This window comes from Haemaphysalis longicornis, unplaced genomic scaffold (assembly GCF_048455015.1).
Source record: "Haemaphysalis longicornis isolate Haplotype H1 unplaced genomic scaffold, Haemaphysalis longicornis Haplotype H1 scaffold_1, whole genome shotgun sequence".
Taxonomy (NCBI): Eukaryota; Metazoa; Arthropoda; class Arachnida; order Ixodida; family Ixodidae; genus Haemaphysalis; species Haemaphysalis longicornis.
This window is the reverse complement of record NW_027526203.1, coordinates 485489131-485517084: the sequence shown is the minus strand read 5'-3', so window position 1 is coordinate 485517084 and position 27954 is coordinate 485489131. Positions and strand designations below refer to the sequence as shown.

General features: G+C 48.4%; 1 protein-coding gene and 1 non-coding gene across 3 annotated transcripts in view; one reads left to right on the top strand and one right to left on the bottom strand.

Moving 5' to 3' along the window:
* LOC144156369 (octopamine receptor beta-2R-like) overlaps nucleotides 1–27954 on the bottom strand; it is a 426836-nt gene that overhangs the window by 115001 nt on the left and 283881 nt on the right. The window lies entirely within an intron of this gene.
* Nucleotides 10734–10805, top strand: Trnas-gcu (transfer RNA serine (anticodon GCU)). The gene has a single exon. It is a non-coding gene; the product is annotated as a tRNA-Ser (tRNA).

Sequence of the window (27954 nt, the reverse complement as noted above, 5' to 3'; positions counted from 1 at the left end):
TTCCCTACACTTCGAACTACACACTCTCAGATCGAGCAAATAACTCATCTCCAGCACCACGTCACAAATTGCCAGTCTGGCTTACACGACCTCCTCCTACTTATTATAGATGCTTTTACCATGTCCAGAATATTGCCACGAAGCAAAAGATGACGCACTTGGCTTTAAAGAAAAACAAGTCTATCGGACCGCACTTGTGCTCCCCTAACAACTAAAAAAATACACAGGCAGCGAAGCCGCAGTCAACAAAGTGACTTGCGCAGGCGAGTGTCGGCGAATTAAATACCGCGGCGTCTGCTCTGCGGGTATTTATCTCTCGGTGAGAGTGTTTCTTGAACTGTCGAATTGCATCCGCAACACAGTAGATCAAAGCATGTTATTCTAGGCTAGTGACGTTAGTTCAAAACACTCTGCCTATCAAAGGAAACAACACGTGCGCACTGAATGATGGAACACGCGCTTCACTTGGCCCATGGATAGCACAGATAACACAGCTCGCGCACCCGCTCGACAAAAGCAAAACATAAATAAACAAACTCAATGCATGGTTCGCGGCAATATTTTATACACTGCCGTACCCGCATCCCACGCCCACCCAACTAACTAAACTAGAGGCAGCTCTCCGTAAGCTCTACAGCATAGTCATCGGCGTGCCCCAGTACGCTTAGTCTACCAATCTTATCGAGACCGGCACATGTAACACAATCGAAGAACGTATTCAGATCCACAGACAAGCCCAACTTCAGCGCCTTCAGACATCTCACCAGGGTCGGGAACTCTTGGAGACGATGATCTACCCTACTGCGTCGCTTCCTCCAATCCCTACAACTCCACCTCCTTGGACCACGTTCCCTCGTATCCGCATAGCTCCCCTACCTAAGAATGGAAACCCCTCCAGGCATGCCACCCACCGCGCTGTAATAACCAAATGTGTCTCCTTCCTAGAAATGCAAGGATCGGCGGTATATTTTACAGACGGCAGTCATTTTTCCTCTACGCAAACAGGAATCCCACCCTTTTTACGCCACTCGTCCCTGGTTTGTGCACAAACGCTTTTTTTTCTGCCCGCCAGATGCCACCTGCCTAGAGGAGCACTCCATCGCTCATGGAGCACTTCATCGCTCCACCGAACATCGCACTTACATCTTCACATATTCGCTATCCGACATCCGAAATGATTTACGCGATACAGTCAACCCATTTTCTTCTAACCCTGTGACTGACATTCTCAACAGCCATCCTTCTCACCTCTTTGTCCTGGTATAGGACCACACTAACATGGGCGGCAACGCAAGAGTAAACGTTCTTTCCCGAGATCTATCCCCGGGTCCGTCTATGCTCTATCCAACTCCATACCATCCTCCTTCCACTCGTCTTCACGATCGCGCGACCCATAAATACACTACTTTTCTATCGGCTCGTCCGCCAAGCCTGCCCTTCTCCAGATCCGCGACTCAGTCGCGCCCAAGCAGTTTTTCTGTGCCAGGCTCACACCCGCTCCCTCCAATCTCATCACATTCTACATCGCCTACGTAAGTACATCGCCTACGTCCCGCAACCTGCCCTTATTGCGGTGCATACCCCTTTATTCCACACTCCTACTGGGACTGCCACCCCTCGAACCTTCCCCCCTCCCTCTCCCACATGGCATCATGGGAAACTTGGCGGGCTCCCTGCCCGGAACAGACGTTCGCGCCGCCCAGGAGGTTCTCTGCCTTTATGTCCAAAGGATCTGCAAGAACATTCTGAACTACTATTAGGACAGCGACGCCTCAGCCACCATCGTTTAGCTCACGTCGACTTAGGTCGGTGACTGGGCAATAAATGTTTTCTCTCTCTCTCTCCCTAGAAACCGCACTGTTTCGGCTGCGACTGCGATTTCGCCCTGCGGGAATAGTGCTCGCCGTGCTTTTGTTTTACGCTAGAAAACTTTGGTCGATATTGATTCTTTATTACCTAATAAACCTTCCGTAACTCCTCTTTTTCTCTTAACGGAGCTTATATTTTCTACAAGCTTTGCTGCAGCAACGCCTGTAGAAAATATAAGCTTAGTTAAGAGCAGAACAGGGGTAATGGGAGGTTTCGTTTCCCGTAGTTGCAAACTGCATATTCGTGTGCGACCATGGTCGCAAACAAATATGCAGTTTGCAACTCCGGAAAACAAACTGTCGCCAAAGCGAACGGCCGGAGCGTCGTAAGCCGAAATACGGATCGCGTGTGTGGAGCCGTATGAACTTCATGGACCTTACTATGTTTACTACACTCTAGCGACTAACATAACGCAGCCGCATTAATTATGGCACGAATCAGAGCGCAGTTTTCGCCGCTCGATTGATTCCCGACAACCGTTCGGCCGATCGGCATTTTCGGCGTCTTCGGTCAGCGAGCCAGTCCCACAGCGCAGTCTTTCGATCGGCCGGAGTGTTCGTGTCGCCGTCGGCGTTGGCTGACAAGGCGATTGCCAACTAGGGAGTCGGCGTCGCCGTCGCGTCTTGGGTAAGCGAGCCAGTCACCCAACGCGGTCTTTCGATCGGCTGACGTGTTCATGTCGCCGTCGGCGTCGTGTGTCAAGGTGGCTGCCTGCTAGGAAGTCGGCGCCCCCGTCTTGTCATCATGGTGTCGGCCTAGCCAACGCGCCTTAACGAGAAGCGTGGTAATGGAGCGAAGAAGATAAATATGGCGAACACAATGGCGCTAAGCGTGCTCCAGGAAGCGCTAATTAACCAAAGGCACCGCCGCGACCAGACGACGCTGAGCAGACGACGCTTCTGCTCAGTGAGAGAAAAAACTGCCCAATTGCAAGGTTTCTGCTTCGTGACGCGTATGGGAGAATCGATTACGTGCATGCGGGGCGATGCCGGAGTCCAAAAACAGACAGGAAATGGTGGGAACGCGGGAGCAAACTTTGCAGCGAAAGTGTAAGTTGTCCGCTACACGTAAAAATGTTATACTTGGCGCAGATGACGTTGACCACGCAACCTAGCAATTGCGCTAGTTCTTTGTTGTGCTCAAAACGCCATTCAGGGCACCTTTAACATCGCGGTTTGTATCAGGGCATGCAACGTGGTAGGCGGTTGGCTGATGCTCGATTTAGTAAGAAAGGCACCCTGATTGTTCTTCTGTCGCGGTGGTTCGTGGTGGTTCAGGAAGTATCCTTTTCAGGTGTGTACTTTTAAAGGGGATATTGTAATGTTTTCTGAGTTTCGGAGCAGAGGTTGAGTGGGTTAAAACGGGGTTTGTTAGCGGATTATGGTTCGCAACTACTGCACGAATGATTTGTGTTTGGTTTAATTGGTTTACCCGTGTGATAGCGTCATTAATTCACCGCTCTAGGTATTCTTTTATTCGAGAGCGCGGTTTTAGCTTTGTAAAATCGCGTTCTTGGCACCGACGTACGCCCTGCGTTCATCTTAAGCGCACAAAAAACACACGGACACAGAAGACAAGGACAACCGCTACTTCCAACTGAATTTTATTGAATCAGGGTGAAATATTGAAATGAAACCAGGTTTTATTGAAATAAACGGTGAAAAGTACGCAGAATGCGATAAAGGGGTTGTATAGTATACCTTGCTCCGTTGGCCTGTGGAAGGGTATAAGTAGGACAGACGGAACGGTGTGTCAACTCCAGGTTACGGGAACAACAGAATAACGTGCAGAAAAGAAAGGATAGGAACCTGTTAACTGACTGCGGTGAATGCCCACTGTGAGCCGTACTTTCAAAACTGTGATATTGTTTCGTGACTCTGATCAGCACACGCGTGAGATATTGGAGGCAGCTGAAATGCAACTAGGCGATTTACAAAGTGTCAGTACAACATCGGTAGCCTTGTCAGATAAGGAGGCAGCGTTATTAAAAAAAAATAACTGGTCATCGTCATGAGGGACACGTGTGGTACAGCGCCAAGTGATGCCGTTATTCTAATATCTATGTAATAGTAACCTTTTCTGTGTTTCTTGTCTTTTTGCTGGTATATATTTCACTCTGATTCAATAAAATGTAGTTGGAAGTAGCGCTTGTCCTTGCCTTCTGTAGTCAAGCTATAGTCAAAGGCTATGGGAAAATGCATGTTTTTTGACCGAACGCGATCGATACCACTACGAAAGCAAGGAAAGTTTGACATCCACCTCAATGCAGCCATGCGGCTACAAAGGAAAGCTATACAGCTTTCTCAGAAACTTAGCAGTTGAAGAAAAATTTGTCCTGGTCCAGGATTCGAACCCGGGACCACCGCTTAACCGGAGCAGTTGCTCTACCAACTGAGCTAACCAGAAAGCCAGTCGTTTGTAGCGCGAGAGCGAATTGATCAACAAATCGAAGTGACGGACAGGCGTAATCGACCAGATTTAGGAGAAATCCCCAAGGTGGAGTAAGGTGGAGTAAAGCTGTGGAGTAAAGCTGTATAGCTTTCCTTTGAAGCCGCACGGCTGCATTCAGGTGGATGTCAAACTTTCCCTCGCAGAATCTTAGTCCACTTTAGGGATTTCCCCTAAATCTGGTTGATTGCACCTGTCCTTCACTTCGAGTTGTTGATCAATTCGCTCTCGCGCTACAAACGAGTAGCCTCCTGGTTACCTCAGTTGGTAGAGCGACTGGTCCGGTTAAGCGGTGGTCCCGGGTTTGAATCCTGGACCAGGACAAATTTTTCTTCAACTGCGAAGTTTCTGAGAAAGCGGTATAGCTTTCTTTTGTAGCCGCACTACTGCATTCAGGTGGACGTCAAACTTTCCTTCGCAGAATCATACGCCACCTTGGGGATTTCTCCTAAATGTGGTCGATTACACCTGTCCTTCAGTTCGAGTTCTTCATCAATTCGCTTTCGCGCTACAAATGACTAGCCTTCTGGTTAGCTCTGTTGCTAGAGCGACTGCTCCGGTTAAGCGGTGGTCCCGGGTCCGAATCCAACTGCGAAGTTTCTGAGAAAGCTGCATAGCTTTCCTTTGTAGCCGCACGGCTGTATTCAGGTGGATGTCAAACTTTCCTTTGCAGAATCTTACGCCACCTTGGGGATTTCCCCTAAATCTGGTCGGTAAGAAAGCTTTCGCTTTAAAAAGCTAGATGACACATGCAGAAGCGAAATCTGGTCGCGCACTATCCCATTTGCCCAGCGCTCGAATTTTGCACTTGTTTTGCTGTTGCTGGCAGTAAAACCGGTGCTGGTAGGCGCCCAGGAAGCGACATATTTGGAAACACTGGCGGAAAGCCCAGGCCAGAAGAAACGACTTTTGATCGGGTGGTAGGTCTTGTGAAAGCCTCTATGTCTGCCGTGGCGTCGTCATGAAAAACTCGCATTATCTGCTGTTGAAGAGCACGGGGAACGACGGGAACCCACTTGTCACCGGTAGGGTCGTAATTGTAACGATGCAGCATACCATTAAAGAGTAGGAACATCTGCAGCTGTCGCCGCAAGAGGCTGTTCGACGGCTCTGCCAAACCATTTAGCTGATCCATGAGTTTTCTTCAAAAATGGTCTGCCCGTTGGAGTGCAACCAAGTCTTCGGGGCAGTCTAGCTTCGCGACTTCCAAAGGCGCCATTGGCAGGGTGACGTAAGCCGCAGGAGTTCATGAATAACTTTGTGACGAGACAGGGCAAAGCGGAAGGGCGTCTAAATCCATATGTTTTTTGCCAGATTTGTAGGTCACAGTGAAATCATACTCTTGCAGCCGCAGGACCCAGCGGCCAAGCCGTCCATTCAAGTTCTTGAGCGGCGAGAGTCAACATAAAGCACGGTTTTCAGTGACCACAGTAAAATAACGTCCGTACAAGTATGGGCAATTTTTTCTACGGCCCAGACAACTGCGAGACACTATTGTTCCGCGCCGCATAGCCGACAGCGAGCGACGACGAGGGGACGATGAGGGGCGGTCGTTGAAGGTGGAAAGACGGTCGGATGTCGACGAAGTAAATTGCGGCTGAGATGGGACTTGCTACGTAGCTTGCGGCATATACGATGGGGAAGAAGCGTTATTGTAATACTGAGCTTGTTGATCGTGCTCCGGGAGCGGCATGAGACGGTGGCAATAGCGGGCGACATATTCAGGAATTCGGCAGGCTAAACATATCGGTCGGTTGTCCTGCGTACACCATGAACCGGTAGGGTATGGGCTACTCACGCTAAAGCGAGGACGTCGTCTGGGCACAGTAGTCAGAGGATATGCCGGCTAAGCGGGTACCACAGGCCGAGGTGAAGGTGCTGGCTGCTGCGACATTGTCCGGTACAACAGTGGAGCAGGTTGCGAGACGACGTTCTCGCGGCTCTGGCGGTGTAGCACCCGGCGCATGATGATGAGGAGTTGGAAGTGCATCAGCTACCTCTTCCTGTATAACGTGCCTGAGCAATGGGTCCAGAGTACATGACGTCGCCGGGCAACACGAAATAAGGCAGACTTGGCAGGCAATGTTTTCCAGAATGAAAGCTTTTATTCGACCGAATAGCGCCGTGTCGTCTCCTGAGGTCACAGCCAAACTCGACAGAGGCACAGCCTGAGGCGCCAGCTTGTCTGGTGAGAGCCCGCTGCCTTCGCAACTTGTCAAAGCTCTGGCACAAATTCACGACGTCAGAAATTGTCTGTGGGTCTTTGGCCAAAAGCATTTGGAAGGCGTAATCGTCCACTCCTTTTCATGTGTGCTTGACCTTGTCGGCTTCCGTCATCAAAGGGTCGATGCACTTACGAAAGTCAATCACTCCTTCAGTATAGCTGGTAAACGTTTCACCAGCACGCTGGCATCGCACACGCAAACCTTGCTCGGCGCGGAACCTGCGTACAGCAGGGCGTCCGAATGCTCTAGCAAAGCGAGTGCGAAAGGCAGACCAGGAATTAATGCCCGGTGCATTAGTCCTATGCCACAGCTTGGTGAGCTCGGTAAGATAGAAGCCGACATTATTCGCGAGTAAACCGTGTTGCGGCGAAAATTATAGCGCCGTATTGCTAGTGACTTGGTGGGGCGGCCAGTGAGTGACCCAAAATGGCTGTGCCAACGGGCACATGTCTCCACCAATCGCCTCCTGTATTTTCCTGCATCCTTGCGGCGGACACGTGCGAATTGAGGACTTTGGCAAAAAAAATCAGAGTGACAACGCGGCTTTAAAAGACACAAATAATCAGAGAAAAGAGATATAGCGAGAAAGAGCGCCGTGAAAGGAAGAAACTTGGATCGAGCGGGCGGGGAACGCGGCTGTCCGGTCATCGCCGTGGTGTTGCATGGTATGTGCTTTCGCCTTCGTAGGCGGCTCAACAGGAGCTTGAAATTTACGCTGCACCTGCCACCTGAACTTCAAAATCTCGCCGTTGGGGCGTTGGCGTACTGGCCGTCGCAGGTTCAATCCCGCTCACGAGTACCCGCCTGCTTACTTGCGTCTGTTCAGTAAGTGGTCTGGTCCGCCTGCGGACCTTTGCACATCAAGCAGCATAAAACGAGTGTTAAGAATACAGAAGGTCAGGACGAGGAGGCGAAGCGGTGTAAAATATGGGAAAAGCGCCGGTTTATCCGCGCCAGGGTCCGTCGTATGTAGCGGACCGCATGCACCCGACCGTCATATCAGCGGGGTTTTTGATGCATTGTTTCTATGGCGAGTTTGCCGAGACCGCGGTGATCCTGCGCACCAAGTGGGTCATCATAAGCCCGGCGGACGTGTCAGCGGGTTCCACTATATATATATATATATATATATATATATATATATATATATATATATATATATATATAGAACGAAATGCCGGCAGTCTACAACGCCAAAGGAGGCATAGGGGAATGGTTAGACTATTTTTCGACCGTTACTGTAGTTATTTTTTTTATTAATTTACGTAGAAAGAAATAAAGAAAGAAAAACACGCGCCCAGACTGGGGACCGAACCCACGCCTTTCGATAAGATCTCGAATGCCTTACCAATTCGGCTATCTGGGTGACTGTGTTCTCCTTCACTTTCTGGGGTATTTAAATTTACTACAACTGTATCTGACGCTTGAGGGTGTTAACCAGCGCCACTCAGACTATACGGGGAGAAGGGGACCTTCTTTTCGAACCCCGGGGCGTGACTCGAACGTCTACAGCCTTTCATGAGCGGTTAACTGGCGGGAAGCCCTCTTATGCTACCTTGGCATCAAAGCTGCCAGAACCGAGGCCCTCGCTAAGCTTTCGCAGGATATTATGATTTGGAAATGAGGGGCTCGTTTAGGAAATACAGAAAGAAATGCTGGCAGTCTACAACGCCAAAGGAGGCATAGGGGAATGGTTAGACTATTTTTTGACCATTGGTGAAGTTATACTTTTTTATTAATTTACGTAGACAGAAAGAAAGAAAAACACGCGCCCAGAGTGGGGACCGAACCCACGTTTTTCAATATATATATATATATATATATATATATATATATATAGCGAATCAGAATAGGAAACGAGGGGCTCGTTGAAAAATAACACAGAAATAAGAGTTGGCAGTCAAGAAAACCTCGGAAAGCAAAGGGGAGGATGTGGTAGGCCATTGAAACAGATAAAGAATTCGGAAAGAAAGAAAGAAAGTGGAGAAAAAATGCCCCCAGGTGGGATCCGAACCCACGACCTCCAGAATACCGGTCTGTTGCGATAATCACAACGCTACCGGCGGAGCGATTTTCCCCTCCACTGTCTGGGGTATTTATGTTTCGGTATTTTTGTTTCCTGTGCTTGGGGGAGCTAGCCAGCCCCACTCGGACTAGTTGGGGTGAAGGGGACCTTCTTTTTACCCCCGGGCCGTGACTCGAGTGTCTACGACATGTCGAGAGTGGTCGACCAGCGTTAAACCCTCTTAAGCTTCCTATGGCACCAAGACTGCCAGAACAGAATCCCTCGCTTAGCATGTAGCGAATCAGAATAGGAAATGAGGGGCTCGTTGAAAATAACACAGAAATAAGAGTTGGCAGTCAAGAAAACCTCGGAAAGCAAAGGGGAGGATGTGGTAGGTCATTGAAGCAGATAAAAAATTTGGAAAGAAAGAAAGTGGAGAAAAAATGCCCGCCAGGTGGGATACAAAACCCACGACCTCCAGAATACCGGTCTGGTGCGATGACCACTACGCTACTGGCGGGGCGATTTTCCCCTCCACTTTCTGGGGTATTTACGTTTAGGTATTTTTGTTTCCTGTGCATGGGGGTGGAAGCCAGCACCACTATATATACATAAATATATATATATATATATATATATATATATATATATATATATATATATATATATATATATATATATATATATATATATCAAGGTTGCAGTCGTCATTGCCAGTGCTATTCGGCTTTTTTCGAAATATATAATAGGGCCGAATGACGTGTGCTTGTCACGTTTCTTTATATTTATATATATATATATATATATATATATATATATATATATATATATAAAAGGCCGAAATAAGTGTTGGCAGTCAAGAATACCCCGTAAAGCAAAGGGGGGGATATGGTAGGTCATTGAAACAGATAAAGAATTTAGAAAGAAAGCAAGTGAAGAAAAAATGCCCGCCAGGTGGGTTCGGATCCCACCTGATGGGCATTTTTTATTCACTTTCTTTCTTTCTAAATTCTTTATCTGTTTCAATGACCTACCATATCCCCCCCTTTGCTTTCCGGGGTATTCTTGACTGCCAACACTTATTTCTGCCTTATTTTCAACCAGCCCCTCATTTCCTATTCTGATTCGCTATATATCTATATTTCTGTATATATATATATATATATATATATATATATATATATATATATATATATATATATATATATATATAGTCGTGAAGTGCAGTCCTTAGTTGCTGCAGGAATACGCACAAAGTAGAAGTACGCTCTTCGGAGACTTTATTTCCAACGTTTCGACCTGAGCCAGGTCTTCCTCAGGAATGAAAGCTTTGGGTAAAATCGTACGGACTCAGAGTTGGGGGCGGCGCCCCGAAACACAAGCCACATGGGAAACAAACACACAAACGACCACACACACATTACAGAGCTTATTCTGCCAAAGGCAGGCTTGCCTTTGCAGAATAAGCTCTGTAAGGTGTGTGTGTGTACGATTTTACCCAAACCTTTCATTCCTGAGGAAGACCTGTCTCAGGTCGAAACGTTGGAAATAAAGTCTCCGAAGAGCGTACTTCTACTTTGTGTGTGTGTATATATATATATTATATATATATATATATATGTACGTAGTCTGAGTGGCGCGGGCTACCACCCTCAAGCGTCAGATGCAGTTTTGGTAAATATAAATACCCCAGAAAGTGAAGGAGAACACAGTCGCCCAGATAGCCGAATTGGTAAGGCATTCGAGATCTAATCGAAAGGCGTGAATTCGGTCCCCACTCTGGGCGCGTGTTTTTCTTTCTTTCTCACGTAATAATAATAATAAAATAATGTAACGCACTAACGGTAAAAAATAGTCAACCATTCCCCTATGCCTTCTTTGGCGTTGTAGACTGCCGGCATTTCTTTCTGTATTTCCTAACGAGCCCCTCATTTCCAAACCCGTTTATCGTGCGAAAGCTTAGCGAGGGCCTCGGTTCTGCAAGCCTTGATGCCAAGGTAGCATAAGAGGGTTTCCCGCCAGTTACCCGCTTATGACAGGCTGTGGACGTTCGCGTCACGCCCCGGGGGTTGAAAAGAAGGTCCCCTTCTCCCCGTGTAGTCTGAGTAGCGCTGGCTACCACCCTCAAGTGGCAGATGTAGTTGTAGTAAATATAAATACCCCAGAAAGTGAAGCAGAATACAGTCGCCCAGATAGCCGAATTGGTAAGGCATTCGAGAGCTAATCGAAAGGCCTGGGTTCGGTCCCCACTCTGGGCGCGTGTTCTTCTTTCTTTCTTTCTCACGTAATAATAATAAAAAAATAATGTAACTTCACTAACGGTAAAAAATAGTCAACCATTCCCCTATGCCTTCTTTGGCGTTGTAGACTGCCGGCATTTCTTTCTGTATATATATATATATATATATATATATATACATATATATATATATATATATATATATATATATATATATATATATATATATATATATATATATATATATATATATATATATATATATACAAATACTGGAAGACGGGCACACCATATAGTCACGCGCATCGCTTCCGCCGGATATGCTCTAAGGAAACAGATTTTCTTTTCTAGTGTGAGGGACTGACAAACGATCTGCTTAAACAAGAGTACCGCTCCAATTATTTGACGATTCCATTCGCCGAGCAGGAGCGCTGAGCCGCAATGAACTCATTAACTCCAGGAAGCCAGCCGACCGACGCCCTTCAAGTAACCTAGTTCTCACTGACTCCGCATCTGTGCCGAATGTTTCCTGCATACTTCGAAAGCATCACTACATATTAAGTCAAAGTCCTCGACTAGCATCTATATTTTCCGAACCACCACGTGTTGTCTATAGGCGAAACAAAAACCTGCGCGACATTCTGACATCTTCGAGGCTCAGACATTCACCAGTGACCGGTGGTGGGCCCTTCAACAGGCCTCGTTGTCAGGTATGCCCCCACATGACGAGAACAAAAACAGCCTTTAGCACCGCCTCGCACTTCTCTGTAAAACTGAAGGGAAGTTTTAACTGTGACAGCGCCAACGTAGTTTACCTGCTCGAGTGCAATACCTGCCACCTGCAATATATTGGCCAGGCGGCGAACGCTTTTAGATTAAGGTTCAACAATCATATTGCACACGCCAAGTCTCTTCCTAACCTTCCTTTGTCCCGTCACGTCGGAATCTCGGGTCATTCATTTAATAATTTGAAGGTAACAATAATTGAATCCAATTTCAACAGCAACCCCGCACGCGAAGTTCGCGAATCATATCGCATATTTAAGTTTAAAACCGCATCCTCTGGGTTGAAGGAAGGCGTGGGCGCGCTGACATGTTTGCCACAGTAATTACTCGCCTTTCTTCCGTTCGCTTCTTGCGTGACCAATTCTCTTTTTAGGCATACCGGCCCCGGCTTCATCCCTCCAGGTTCATTCACTTAGCCTCTTAGCGCCGGCTACACGTGACACATTCCTAAGACGAAAAGCGAGGGCGTGCTGACGCGTGTTCCCCAGTTCCTTATCTCGTTCTACCGCCTTTATTTCTTCCCCTTCCCCCCCCCCCCACCTGCTTCTTCTGTTGACACATACCTAAGCGTGACACAATCCTAAGACAAAAAGCGAGAGCGTGCTGACGCGCGTTCCCCAGTTGCTTATCTCGTTCTGCCGCCTTTATTTCTTTCTGTTGTCCCCCCCCCGCCTCTCCTGTTAATTTCTATGGGGAGGGGCGCCAATTTACCTCCTTCCTAGACGTCCCTTTGCATTTTTCTTTTAAATGCAGATCATTTCTTTAACTCACGATGTCACTCGTTCTAGTTGTCCATCGTCGTCCGCACCCCTCCGCCTACACTATATAAAAAAAATAATACTTACCGGCGCCTGGTTTCGCTCCCACGACCCTGCGGGCGGAACGCAAGGTACATGGTGCTCTACCCACTGCGCCACAAAGCCGACACATAATGGAGGGCTACGAACGCGCCTTATATCCTTGACTCATTCAAACTACGTCAAGAAGCTGTTGATACAACGCATTCACTACCTGTGGGCGGAACGCGAGGTACATGCTGCTCTTCCCACTGCGCCACAATAATCATACCCACCTGCTAATAAATGATGTCATACCCACCTGCTAATAAATGATGTCACGTGACCACGTAATTACGTCTCCTTATTTAATTACAATAGAGCAACCAACAGCAACAAGTGCAACAACATTAACGTAACGCAAACTACTTAATGTCGTGCGCCCCCGGAAATGCTCTGCATTTGATCGTGCCCCTCGCGAGGGGGATGTTTAGTTTCCTGCCGCAGCAAGAACCAGGCGGCCTCCTGCGCAGTTTGTGGCGCATACCCACTTGGGGGATTAGCCAGGATCTCCCCAACAACTTTCTTAGACCCGGGGTCATTGTCATGAAGTGCCCGTGGATGAAGAGGAAGAAGAGACCGAGCGCACGGCTGCAACGAGTGCGTGCAGAAAACATCGAACCAGGCCGGTGATCAGGGGACGCCTGTGACGCGCTGGGCTTGAGAGCGCGGCCCTGTGATCGTTTCGGGGAAGACCCGGAGCGCAACCGCTGCTGTTCCCGAGAGCCGTCCGCCGCTGATCCCGACAACCCGTGGGCTGGCCGTGCCTGGAGCTGGTGACGCGCTTGGCGAGAGAGCGCGGGTCCCGATTCACCTGGAGGTGGAACCCTCCGCTCACACCCGCTGCCACGCCCTTGAGCCGTGACTCTTCGGAAAGGTCGACGATGCCTGCCCGACGTCCCGCGCCTGGTTACGACGGGGCCTAGAGCCGGTCATCGAGCCAGCCTCGCCGTGACGTCCTCGTCGACTCCGCACGCATCGGGACTTCAACACCTCGAGGGGCTGCGACAAAACCCCGTAGGACGTTTGCTTTCTTTATTGTGAACATTTTGCCGTTAGCCTCTTGCCTTTCGTAACGCTTATATCTTTAGCCTCGCGTCCTTGCTTCCGTGCCCTATCTTCTGCTTCCTTCGTGTCATGCATAAAGCAACGTTTACTCGCGCACGCACTGGCCACTGACTCGTGACTTTCACGCCAATCCTGGGCCCATTCATTACAAAAAGTGGCGAGCCTGCCAGGATTTCTTAACATCCGCTGAAAGGAGTCAGTGAGCCACGAGTGTGTCTGTAACGTTAGCTGCAACAGCATGGATCTTGAGAAGTTAATGGCAATGGGGACTCAGCTGGGACTCTCGGGGCAAGAGCTTAGGGCGTGGATAGAGAGCGAACGGGCTGAAAACGCGCCGCTAGAGCCGCCGAGAGGGAAGCCAGCCGAGAAACCGCTGAAAGAGCGAAAGATGCTGCAGAAAGGGAGAAGGAGTTGCTATTGCTAAGGATCCGACTCCAAGAGAGTGGTGGTACTAGCCAACCAAATGTCGCCGCGGGAGGGGAAGTTGTTGCAACTCCGCCTGCGATTAACCCGCAGAAACTTCTTCCTCTATTCGATGAGAAACGCGACGACCTGCACGCGTACCTGCAAAGGTTTGAGCGCGTGGCAACCGGACAGCAGTGGCCTCAGGACAAATGGGCCCCAGCTGTAAGCATGTGCTTGAGCGGGGAGGCTCTTACCATCATAGGCCGTATGACCGCCGAAGAGTCCCTTGATTACGTCAAGGTCAAACGGGCGTTGCTTCAGCGGTTTCGGTTCACAGCCCAAGGTTACCAAGAAAAGTTCAGGAAGGCGAGGGCTGAGGATGGCGAAACAGGGAAACAACTAGCGGCGAGGCTTACCGGTTATTTTGATCACTGGATCGAGACGGCGAATGTGCAAAAAACATTCGATGCTCTTCGCAATCAAATGATCGGCGAACAATTCATCCGCTGCTGCCATCCCAAGCTCGTCATCTTCCTGAAAGAGCGAGAGTGTAAGACGCTGAACGACCTGGCCGAGGCTACAGATCGTTTCCTAGAGGCGCAAAACCTCTCGAACCTTGGGAAGGTGTCCGAAGACGACCGCGATACAGATAACGTCGCAACCGACTCACAGAAGCAAGCGCCATCGAAATGCTTTCTGTGCAATTGCCCAGGCCACCGTGCCCAAGAATGTCGTAACTATTTGAAAGAACCGGAGAGATGCGCTACCTGTGGTCGCCTCGGGCATAACACTGAGCACTGCAGGAAGAGAGGGAGTGAAACAAAGCAGGTTGCTGCTTGTGCCCTCACTGAACTCCGGGAAGCTCAACAACAGAGCATCGACCTCGACAAGTGCGAGGATAATTCTAGTTTCAAGTATTCTTGTGGCATTGTAAAACAGCATTCTTGCCTGGGGAAAGGAATGCCGGTAGTCAAAGGAAGACTATTCGGAAAGCCCGTCACCATTTTGAGAGACACTGGGAGCAATACTGTTCTTGTCCGGCGAGACTTGGTCGCAGAAAACCAGCTAACGGGAAGAGCTACCCAAGTACTGTTCTTGGACGGAACAGTCAAGAAGTTCCCCGAAGCCAAAGTCTGCGTGCAAACCCCGTACTTTGTGGGCGAGGTTATCGCCGCTTGCGTGGATCAACTGATGTATGATCTCGTGCTCGGGAATATTCAAGGCGTGAGGGAGCCGCATGAACCGGATCCCGACTGGCAGCTCAAAGGAAAACGCGGCCCATGTGTGGTAGTGGCCACAAGAGCCACCCAGCTGCCCACCGATCGTTTGGGTTTGGCTGTCGCCAATACAAGCAAGGCCGAGAATGAGTGTTTAACTGTGCCTCGAATCAGCTGCGATGATATCTCCAGAGAAGAGTTGACTCAAGAACAATTACGAGACCCGACCCTTCGATGCTGTTTCCGGAAGTTGGGAAAGACTTTTACATCTGGAAAAGGACAAATGTACTCGTTTGTAAAATCAGACAACGTGTTGCACCGTCTGTACCAGCTTGCCACAGGCCCAACGTATAAACAAGTGGTCGTTCCAAAGAAACTGCGGGAACCGATCCTTCGAGTAGCCCATGAGAGCACCATGGCGGGGCACCAAGGTGTTCGAAGGACGACCCACCGCGTTTTGCAAGAGTGTTTCTGGCCAGACCTGCGTCGAGACGTACGACATTTTGTCAGAACGTGCGAAACCTGTCGGCATAATATACAGAAAAGAAAGACGGGATCTTGGGCACCAGCAGGAGGCATGCTAACTTGCTGTACCCAAGACAAAGACGCTCCAGAGCCAGAAGCGTTCAAAAGCAAAACGCCATCGCGCATGGGCAATGAAACATTTACGAAGTCGACGGTCCGACGACTACACTGTGAATCCGCGTTCGACAAGGTATCCACTCAGTCGCCGCCGTTTCATAAACGTTTGCCCGGCTACCGGTCGACGAGCCTGAAAGACGTAAATGCGGCCCGAAAACCGAACTTCCGCAGAGCAGTCAAAGGAGAAGGCAGGACCATCCTAGCAGAACCCAATGCTTCATCAACTCAAGGGCAGCGACCTGACCGCAAGCGACACCGTCGGCGCGGCGATGAAGCGATCGGCTGCACCAGAGTCATCGATAGCCAGTCACAGGGTCGCCCGCACGAAACCTCTGACGAATACAAGGGCATCGACAATCCAGGGGCTGACTACACGAGTGGAGTTTAATCCTCGCCTGTCCCCCTCTCTTTTGTATATAGTGTGTGCTATTCAGCGGTTTTTAACGCGTAATTGTGGGCCTACATTTGTTCAGTGTATTTTTCTATACCCTTCGTGTGAGTGCTGTGCGGTGAAGTGCTGTGCGGTGATCTGCCCATCTAACTTTCTGCCGCCCCGTGCAGCGCTTGCCTTCTCTAGGGATCCACTCTGTTACCCTTAATGACCAGCGGTTATCTTGCCTTCGCATTACATGCCCTGTCCACGTCCATTTCTTCTTCTTAATCTCTACTAATATGTCCTTAACACGTGTTTGTTCCCTGACCCACTCCGCTCTCTTCTTGTCCCTTAATGTTACATGTCACTGTGCCACAATGTCACTGCGACTATTTTATCCCTATTTGTGATGACATTGCCTTGCTCATCTTTAAGTGCATACATCTGACTTTTCCCCACGCCAAGACGCCTCTTCACAGCTTTCAGGCCCAGTTATCTTCGTTGATGTTCTTTTCCCCGGGGCTTCTCCTCCAAGCCGCAGTAGCGCTGAGGATCTCACCCCGGGTATCCTCAACCGACAAACTCAGCTTCCGATACAAAAACTGTACATTTATTTACAGCCCGGCGGGCGGCTAAAAAACAGTACTCAGGCGGAGCTCGAAGACCACGGGCCGAGCTCTCCTGCGCCCGGACCACGTCTCCTTGTCTCATCTTCCCTTCCTCCTGCCGCTGACGGCCGGGGAAGAAGGAAAAGCCAGTCGTCTTTGTCGGTGGCCATCCCATGTGGTGGCGGTTAAGACATCTGGTGCGAGCAGGCGCGGACTTCCTCGGAATGCGCGGCGTTTCAAGGCGCCGCGCGACACGTGCGTTTCATTTGTGCGCTGCTCGTCCCACAGCCCGCGCCAGTTGGTGCGTCGAAGCGCCCGACAGGCTACCTCCGTTCTTTACAGCGTATTCGATCCTCTCCATATTTTACTTCCGTATGTCAGCTGTCTTACGCTTATTGATTAACTTCGAAAGCTCCGCTAGTTCCATTCTGTCAGCTGCGGTGGAGATTGTCATGGTTTGCCGTTTCCCAATTAGATCTTTCGTCTCCTGTGAGAGTTTGCCAGTATCCTGTCTAGCCATAGTGCCCCCGACTTCTCCTTCACACTCCGTGATAATACAGTAGAAGTCGGGGGCACTATGGCTAGACAGGATACTGGCAAACCCTCACAGGAGACGAAAGATCTATTTAGGAAACGGCAAACCATGACAATCTCCACCGCAGCTGACAGACTAGAACTAGCGGAGCTTTCGAAGTTAATCAATAAGCGTTATTATATATATATTATATTATATATACCCTTATTATATATATTGAAAGAAGCGGCCGCCTGGCCGCGTTTCAGAGTTCGTCGCGGCGGTTAAAAACCTTGAGCCGGGAAACGTGAACTATCTCGGTGCCACGATGGCGGCGGTCGGAACTTGGGCAAACCGGTGTGACGCAAAAGTTTACAGGAGAGGTCGCCTCGAGAACCTTGTACGGACCAAGGAAACGGTGCAAGAACTTCTCGCATAGGCCCGGAACACGAATAGGCGTCAAACACCAAGACTTCATCACCGGGTCGGAATTGAGGAGAGCGATGCACAGCGTCGTAGCGTTGCTTTCGATCCTGTTGGCTCGCTTCAGTGCGCATGCGGGCAAGTTGGCGGCAGTGTTCAACGCGAGCAACAAATTGTTCAGGAGACGTCGAAGAAGGTGACACGGGAGCGGCGAAGAAGCAGGTATCCAGAGTGTGCGAAGGGTGACGGCCGTATACAAGGTAGTACGGGGAGTATCCGGTTGTGGTCTGAATTGCGGTATTGTAAGCATAGGTAACAGGAGGTAAGATGGCGTCCCAGTTGCGATGGTCAGGTTGAATATACATAGATATCACATCAGAGAGAGTTCGATGGAAGCGTTCTGTGAGGCCGTTTGTTTGGGGATGATAGCTGGACGTCATCTTGTGACAGGTGTTGGAAGCTCGAAGCAAGTCGGCGAGAATTTGAGACAGAAATGTCTTGCCTCGATCGCTTAGCAAAACGCGGGGCGCTCCATGGCGTAGCAAAATGTTGTTTACGAAGAAGTGAGCGATCTCGGTGGCGCTAGCTGAAGGAAGTGGAGCGATTTCGGTGCAGCGAGTCAGGTGATCCACGGCCGTAACTATCCAGCGATGACTGGCCGCTGTCGGAGGCAAGGGACCGTAAAGGTCAATACCGACCACTTCAAACGGGCTTGCTGGACACGGAAGGGGCTGGAGTAGACCGGCAGGGGGTGACGTGGAGCGTTTCCGGTGCTGACAAGGGGCACAAGAGGCGACGTATTTGGCGACACTCGTAGAAAGCCCTGGCCAAAAGAAGCGCCCTCGGACACGGTCGTAGGTCTTCTGGAATCCGAGGTGGCCTGCAGTTGGGTCGTCGTGCAACGCTTCCAAAATGCGTGGACGGAGGGAACGGGGCACAACCGGAACCCATCTGGCTCCATCGGTGTGGTAGTTGATGCGGTACAGTGCGCCATCAAGAAGCTGGAACTGGTGCAGCTGACGACGTAGGCGGCTATTCGGTGGTTGTGTGGAGCCGGTGAGCCGATCGATTATTGTCCGACAATAACTGTCGGCGTGTTGAAGGGCAACCAAGTCGGGGATATCGTTAATAGGAATATCGATGAGTGCAATGGGCAAAGGCGGCACATTAGAATGTCGGGCAACGTCGTCTGATGACTTCACCAGCGGACACCCGGAAAGCGCGTCCGCGTCGAGATGCTTGCGACCAGACTTATAGATCACCGTGAAGTCATATTCTTGCAAGCGGAGAATCCAGCGCCCAAGTCGTCCTGACAGATTTTTCAAAGAAGACAGCCAACACAGGGCATGGTGATTTGTAACGACTGTGAAATCTCGGCCGTAAAGGTATGGACGGAACTTTTGAACAGACCACACAACAGCCAGACATTCTTGCTCTATGATGGCGTAATTTTTTTCTGCGGACGTCAGAGAGCGGCTTGCGTAGGCAACCACTCGTTCACGCGAGTGAGCATCGCGCTGTAGCAAGACGGCGCCAATTCCATGTCCGCTAGCATCAGTATGAAGAAGGACTGGCTTTATGTCATCGAAGTGGCGAAGTACAGGCCCGGAAGTAAGTGCTTGCTTTAGGTTTTGAAAAGCCTTCTCGCAGTCGTCACTCCAGACAAAGGGGTTACCGGAATGCAGCAGCTGATTGAGGGGCGAGGCCAGGGTGGCGAAATTGCGAACGAAACGACGGAAATATGATGCCAAGCCAAGGAAACTGCGAAGGGATTTTTGTTCTTGGGGTCGAGGGAAATTAGCCACAGCGGAAATTTTGTCTGGGTCGGGCCGTATACCATCTTTGCTGACAATGTGACCGAGAACTTTGATGGATCTGCGGGCGAAGTGGCACTTCTTGGTGTTCAAAGTCAGGCCGGCTTTGGCCAGATTGGTCAGAACTTCATCGAGACGCCGGAGATGTTCAGGAAAATTCGACGAGAAAATAACAATCTCATCCAGGTAACACAAGCACGTCTTCCATTTAAGGCCACGAAGGACTGTGTCTATCATGCGCTCAAACGTGGCTGGGGCGTTGCATAAACCAAACGGCATTACGTTAAACTCGTATAAGCCGTCTGGAGTAGCAAACGCTGTCTTTTCTTTTCAGGCTCGTGCATGGGTATCTGCCAATAACCAGATCGCAGGTCTAAGCTGGAGAAAAATTCCGCCCCCTGCAGACAGTCGAGCGCGTCATCTATACGCGGCATTGGATAAACATCCTTCTTGGTGATCTTATTCAAGGCTCGATAGTCCACGCAAAACCGCACGGAACCATCCTTCTTGCGGACTAAAACCACGGGGGAAGACCATGGGCTGGAAGACGGCCGAATGATGTCTCGTTCTAGCATGTCCGCTACATTTTCTTCGATGACTTTCCGTTCGGACGATGACACACGGTATGGGCGACGGCGGACGATGTGGGTCCCATCCGTCTCGATCCGATGCGCTGTCACAGATGTCTAACCCAGCTTGCTAGAAAGGCAGTCAAATGTGTCCCTGTGTTTATCCAGGAGTTGAAGTAGCTGGTTTGTTTCGCTTTCTGAGAGGTCTTTGCTGACGGTAGCCTTAAGTGTGGAAATATTTGGCCCAGATTTTGCAGGCGTCGGAACGGAAGAGACGGAGCACAGGGGAACTAATGAGAGGGTATCGTCAGGCAGAACAGAAGCGATAGTAGCACCCGCGGGGAGCAATATGGATTCGGAAGTGGCGTTTGTAGCCAGAAGCTGTGCTGATCCATGTGAGAAGCGGGCGAGGCATGTCGGGATGACGACACCTTTGGGCAGAAAACGTGGAGAGGGAACTATAAGCACGTCTCCGTCACTGATTCGGTTTGAGCAGAGGGAAAGCACCGTCTCGCGGCGGGGGTTTAAAACACAATCTTCACTCGCTGTGACGTGTAGCTGTGGTACTTCAGAAATGCCGCTGAGCTGCTCTGTATCCGCGAGTTGAATTTCAGGGTGATCACATGAAATGACGGCGGATGCGCATGAGAGAAAATCCCAACCCAAAATAAGATGATGAGCACAGGGGGACAACACCGCACACTGAACATGATGCCGAAGAGAACCAACAACAATCCGCACTGTGCATTGTCCGGATGGCTTAATCACACTGCTATTCGCTCCATGTAGAAAAGGTCCCGTGTAGGGTGTTCGTACCTTGCGTAGACGAGCACACAATTCCGCACTTATCACTGAAACGCTCGCACCAGTGTCAATAAGGGCATCGACGCAAACACCTTCAACCAAAACAGACAGCAAGTTCGACGGACGCTCTGGAGGACTTGTAAGCTTCGCAGGAGATGCAGTTTTCCCTCCCAAAACTGCATTAACTAGTTTTTCTGGCGGTGGTTAGCGATGTAAGACGCAGGACGAAGGGGGGAAACTGAACGGCGACCTGGTGAAGGCGAGCGGGGTCGTTGCGCACGGGAGCTGCGAGGGACGTCGTCAGTCTGAGGCCGAGACGGGGAGCGGCGGGGAGGCGACGGGTACGCACGCCGCCGGTAGCCGTAGTAGTTCGGGGGTACGCTCTCGCGCTCATAGGCAGCATAGCCACGTCGTTCATCCCGTTGGCGGCGTCGACAAAAGCGGGAGATGTGACCTCGAATGCCGCAATAGTAGCACACGGGCCTGTTGGAGAAGGCATCCTGACTTGGTGGAAAGTAGGGCTTTGAGCTCGGCGCGTGGGGCATGGCCGCAACACAGCCAGACGAAGGGTGGCTCATGATCGGGGACAACGGCAGAGGTGTCCGGCCAGCGACATCCGAGTAGGACGGTGTTGATGGGGCAACTGAATGGACAGGCGGCACTAGCACAGGCATAGCCGCAAGCTCCTCTTTAACCATCTCGCGAAGGCCAGGAGCCGTAACGGCTTGGCGAACACCGTGCGGAAATTGAGAGGTGTTGCCGTACACTTCTTCGCGAACTATAGCTCGAATCATCGCACGAAGGTCTTCGTTCTCAAGATGAGGAGTAGACGCCGTGTCCCGTGGGAGGCGGATGGATTGAAGTTCGTCGATACGCTGACAGGAGGATCTTATGTCTGCTACGGTGGAAAGGTTCTGCAGGACAAGTGCGTTGAAAGCGAACTCGCCGATCCCTTTGAGAATGTGACGAACACGGTCAGACTCCGGCATATCTTTGTCGACGCGGCGACACAGTGCTATAACATCCTCGATGTATGAGGTGTATGTCTCATTAGCTTGCTGCACGCGGACCTCCAGCTCCCTCCTCGCGTTGTCACTCCGCGCTTTAGGGGAGCCAAAAATCTTTTGCACCTCCGTGGTGAAGCCAGCCCATTCGGTAAATTCATGTTTGTGGTTTAAATACCACGTCTGGGCAATCTTCTTCAGAGAGAAGCCAACGTTGAACAATTTGAGGCGATCATCCCACCTATTGAACTCGCTGACGCGTGTGAAGCTGTCCAGCCACTCCTCCACGTCTTCGCCCCGAAGACCAGTGAACAGTGAAGTATATATATATATATATATATATATATATATATATATATATATATATATATATATATATATATATATATATATGCCAACCCTTATGTTCTGTCTTATATATATATATACAGTGTGTTGCGACGATAACTGGAACACTTTAAAAATTTTTCCTGAGCGATCCGCCGCTCTGTTCACGCTCAAACTTCACACAAAGGTCGCATTTTGTGGTCTATTTTGTTTGACACCGGGAACAACAACGGTAGTTACCTGTTTATTCTGAAAATAAATAAAAACGATTTTCGCCTATGGGAAAATGGCGGCGATTTGGACGCGCGAGCCCGAAAACCGGGTTTTCTGATCGTCTGTTAGCTCATTTCTAGGTGCATTTTCTGATCGTCTGCTGCACCATTTGGCTCCGTACGTGAATCCCAAACATGCGTTTCACTCTGCAGGTGGTTCCGTCGTTCCAACATCAACTTGCGCTGGCTCGCACGTCCAAATCAGCGGCCATTTTCCCATAGGCGAAAATAGTTTTTATTTATTTTCAGAATAAACAGGTAAGTACCGTTGTTGTTCCCAGTGTCAAACAAAATAGACCACAAAATGCGACCTTTGTGTGAAGTTTGAGCGCGAACAGAGCGGGGGATCGCTCAGGAAACATTTTTAAAGTGTTCCAATTATCGTCGCAACACCCTGTATATATATACACTTACTAGTGGTAGTAAATGGCGATGCCCTGGTGGGCCACTATACCGACGACACTAATGGGTACAACACACGTTCAGTTTTCTGTCATAATAACCTAGTTCACCATGAAATTGCACAACATTAGGAAGTAATTCGGAACTCCCACCTGCAGTCAGTGCGTGGGCTCCTACCTGTGGTAATGAGAAACGACTGAAACTCGTGTATTACTGGAGTTTCCCGAAGCAAACTGTACCGATATGGTGCCGTCAAACGACTGCTTACCCATGGAACGTCTTGTTTCAGTAGGCATGAACCATACTAATCACTTACAGTTTTCTGATAAATAACATGAGCCCCTACGCAAGGCCCGTGGTTGCACAAAGTCCCAAAAGACGGCGAGAAAATCCTGAAATTGGTGTTGTGAGAACTGTGTGGGCATCATTCACAAGCAAAAATGAATTGGGTGCATCAACGGGCTTCGTAGTAACTGAGGAATGTTTAATTTCCTGAAATCTGAAATCTGAAATCTTGAAGTCATAGCAGCAATGGTTGCGGCCATCTGTGCTCCGCCTAATTGTGTTCCCTGCTTTCTTCAGGCTGTATCAACGTCGACCATCGGCCGCTTACACACGTGACATCCTGGACTGCTTCCGGATCCCACTGTGTGGCGACTGCTGCTAGGCTCCTCCCACAGCGCCTGCGTCGCCTGTCTGCCTACTCCTTCATAAGCGGCGCATTACCACAGCACCTCACTCATAGCAGCAGTGGTTGCGGGCATCTGTGCACCGCCTAATTGTGTTCCCTGCTTTCTTCAGGTTAGTTCCCTTCACTGTGTACTCGTAATGCTGGATTGTTAGAAGTGCTATTGCCGCAACTGCTGCTGCTATTCAGTGCTACTTCCCCTTCTCGTGTTTGCCCAGTTGTCGCAACTTCCGGTACAACAATGGTTACCAATGCTGAACTGGCGAAAAAGGTTGAACAGCTCGAAGCGAATTTTGATGAAAAGCTGAAAAATCTTGTGTTTAAGCTAGTTACAGGTGTGATATCTAAACTACAAGAGGCAGGCGTCGACGTTCGCACGCTCCAGAGTGATATCGCGAATATGGATGAAAGCCTCACAACGATCAATGAAATCACTGAAAAAACGGTACACGAGCAGCGGGAACTTATCGCGGCAAACAAAAATCTAAAGACCGAAAACGATGCGCTCAACAAAAGAGTTGCCGACTTGGAACAATACACGCGCTTCAACAACGTGGAAATCAGGGGGATTCCAATAACGCAGGGCGAGGATTGTAGCGCGATTGTTGTTTCGATAGGCAACCAGGCCAAGTGCCTGGTCTCGCCTTCTGATCTAGATATCGTTCATGGCGTGCCGGTCAAATCAGGACAGTGCAACATAATGGCCCGCTTTTGATCACGAGCAAAGAAAAACGAATTTTTGAAGATGGCTCGTAAGGCCCGGCTGGATACGCCAAGTCTTGATTTTCCAAGAGAAAACCCAACGCCCGTGTACGTAAACGAACACCGATCGCCTGATAACAAACGATTGTTTGGGAAGGCTGTGGCACTCAAAAAGGAGAAAACCTGGCGCTTTCTTTGGACTGAAAACTTCCAAATCAACGCCCGTTTATCCGAAGACAGCAAGGTCTTCCGCATCATGTCCGAGTCCTAAGGATCCTAAGGATCTTTGCCTAGCTTCCTGCTGTCGGCCTAGCTAACAATTGGATCGCTTCACAATGACATCCTACCTTTCACCCTCCGAACTTGCTTCATACTTCTAGGTTCCCTGCGGATCACTCATTCATTTTAATGCCCGAAGTCTGCGCAAGCACGCTGATGATATCGCCAACCTTCTGTCGTGCATAAAACACCACTTCTCGGTAATCTTCATCAGTGAAACACGGTTAACATCAAACGATAGACTTGTACGGTTTTCCCTCGTATTCTTCTGAATATTGTCATCGAGGCAATAGCAGCCATCGCGGCGCAGCCATATTTATTTCGTCATCACTCCAGAACCGCAGGCGTTTTGACCTGGAAATTAAGCAAGCCAACTAAGAGTCTGCTTGTATTGAATTCGATGAACAGATATTCTTACAGGATAGAAAAAACTTGGTCATCGGATGCATTTACCATTCGCCGTCATCTTCCATTAACGAGTTTTGCCTAGCTTTAAGTGATGCGTTGCATGCACTATCATCAGAACGCAAAAATGCAATCATCTTGGGAGACATCAACATTAACCTATTAGAAAATAACAGCCCTTGCAATGAGTATAAAAATTGTCTCAATGGTCGTGGGTTCGAATGTATCGTGGCCATTCCAACCCGCTGTGTCGATAACGGACAGGGTACGCTCATAGACCACGCATTATCGAACTTGATAACTCCCCCCAGTGCTGGCGTACTCGAAGTTCCCATAACTGGTCATTACCCTTTTTTTGTTCGAAACAATTCCTCTGTCATTAAACATAACATGCAGTTAACGGAGAGCAAGGTAGATGCATCTACTTTTGTTGAACTCATCCGTAATTCGAATTGTGCGGCAGTAACTTCCAGACAGAACTCTGATGATGCATTTAATACTTTTTCTGATAATATTGCTCGTGCACTAGAGTCGGCAAATGTCCCTACGCGCCGAGATAGATTATCTGGTCCTCAGAACGACTGGATGACCAACGGTCTTCTTAGATGCATGCGGAAAGAAGAAAACATGTATAAAAAGACGAAAAAACCACCGTATGACTTGAGACTTAAAAAAACGTTACAAACTGTACTGCAACGTCTTAAGAACACTACTTAAGGAAGCCAAAAGGATGTACTTTGAAAATGCAATCGACCGTGCTGGAAACAACTTTAAGACGTATGGCAAGATATAAATACCTCCTTGGGCCGAAATCGCTCTAACAATCCAGTAACCACGGTTAATCCTGAAAACGTCAGTTACAATGATCCACAGGACATGGCAAACATCTTTGCAGGTGATCTTGCGTTCAAGCAAGCTCATCCTGATGAAATGGTTGTCCAATAACCCCCGCCTTCCCCACAATCTTCTTCTTTTTCCTACAACGCCCGAGGAAGCTTGTGCTGTCATAAACACCCTAAAGAACACTGGCCCCGGCCATGACAACTTCCACTCTTGCCATATCAAACTTATCGCACAATATGTTTCGGGTGTTTTTTCATACATCGTTAACCTTATCTTCAAAACAGGGCTATTTCTGACCGTTTTGAAAAAAGGTAAACTAGTTCCTGTTTTCAAGGAAGGTGATAAGTTACATGCCTCTAACTATCGCCCAATTGCCATTATGTCATTTTTTAGTAAAATAATAGAAAACCGCTTAGTTGAACGATTAATGAAGCACTTAAACAAATTTAATATCCTGTCGCCGTGTCAGTTTGCTTTCACGGCTGGTTACTCAATAAACCTCGCCCTAATTTCCTTAACCGATAAAATCAAAGCAGCAGTAGATACGGGAGAATTTTTGGCGCATTGTTTATTGACTTTTGAAATGATTCTATTAACCATACGATATTGTTTAGCAAACTGAACTCGATTGGTATAACCGGCCCTCCCTCAATTTAATCCAAAGTTACCTGCTTAATAGAGAACAAGTCGTATGTGTGTCAACTTGTTACTCTCGGAATGAATAAGATAACAAATATTGGTGGCCCGCAGGGGTCAATTCTTGGCCCATTATTGTTTCTAATTCACATTAACGATCTCCCTCTTTGTCTCAACTATTTTAACAGCATACTTTACGCTGATGACACAACAATTTTTACATCAGATAAGTGTCTTGGTTCATTAGTAGAAAAATTTAATACGGATGCATCAAATTTATTGACATGGAGTAAAAATACCTTGTTGAGCATTAATGTTGCCGAACCAAACTTCATGATCTTCACGACACGTCAAACGAGCGTTGCCGGACGTCCTTGCATTACCCTTAATTCTAGTCGACTCTTTCCGTGTGACAGTGTGACATTTCTTAGTTTAGAAATTGACAAGAGCTTAAAATTCAATAACCACATCGCATCAATAGCAAGAAAAAGAGCTTACGGTATTAGAATGCTCTATAAAGTTCATTCCTTTTTTAGTGAACGCATCCTTATCTCACTTTACTACGCATTCTTACACAGTCACATAGCATAAAGAGCATTTATAGTAAAAATCAGTTTCCAGCTTCATTTCTGACTAGATTTCTAGATTCTAGCTGGAACTCTCACTAGAAAAAATCTTAGCCTAGCTACAGACGATCATTTCCACCTTGCAGGTTTTTTCTTCCAACCGGAGTGACAAATACTAATCATCTTGGGGAAATACATACAAAACTCATTTATCTCCCCTACAACATATTCAAAATCAAGGTATTCGAATTACAACCTTTAGCCACTTCCAATCTAACGCCGTTTCTTTGCTTCGTGCTCATAATATATTCTCTGTTTCAGAACTTCTTAATTATTCATATGGCCAATTAGTTTATAATTTCATTAATGGGAACCTCCCCTTTCAGGTAATTAGTACTGACCGATTTCCTCGTGGTAACTCCACTCGATTTTTTTAAACATGAACTAAGCTAAAACATGAACTAAACATGAACTAAAAGTAACAACGAACTACGGAAAGTTTTCCACTAACTCTTCGGCTATCCACTTTTGGAATACGCTGCCGCTCTCTATTAAAACATGCCGTACTGTGTACACATTTAAAAATAATTTGCGGGCGTTCTTATCCCAACCTGAATAATGTGACTTGGTTGGACCATGTTTAGTTTTGTTTCTTTATTCTGTGCATTACTAATATGATTCGTGCTGATGATGTTCTTGCCAATACACCGTTTTCTGCCCTGCTGATATTAGTTTTGTTTCTTTTTTCCTTTGCATTGCTACTATGTTTCTCGCTTATGAAATTCTTTCATATCTGCCGTTCTTTATCTTGGCGATAGTAGTGTTTTTCTTTTTTTCATGGATTGCTAAAACGTTTCTTGCTTATTGTGTTCTTGCATATATACCGCAATTTTTCTTACTGATATTATTTTGCGTTTCGTTGATTAATATATTTGTGTTTATAACGCGTGTTTCCGTCTGTTTAATGAATAACAGGAGGTCCCCC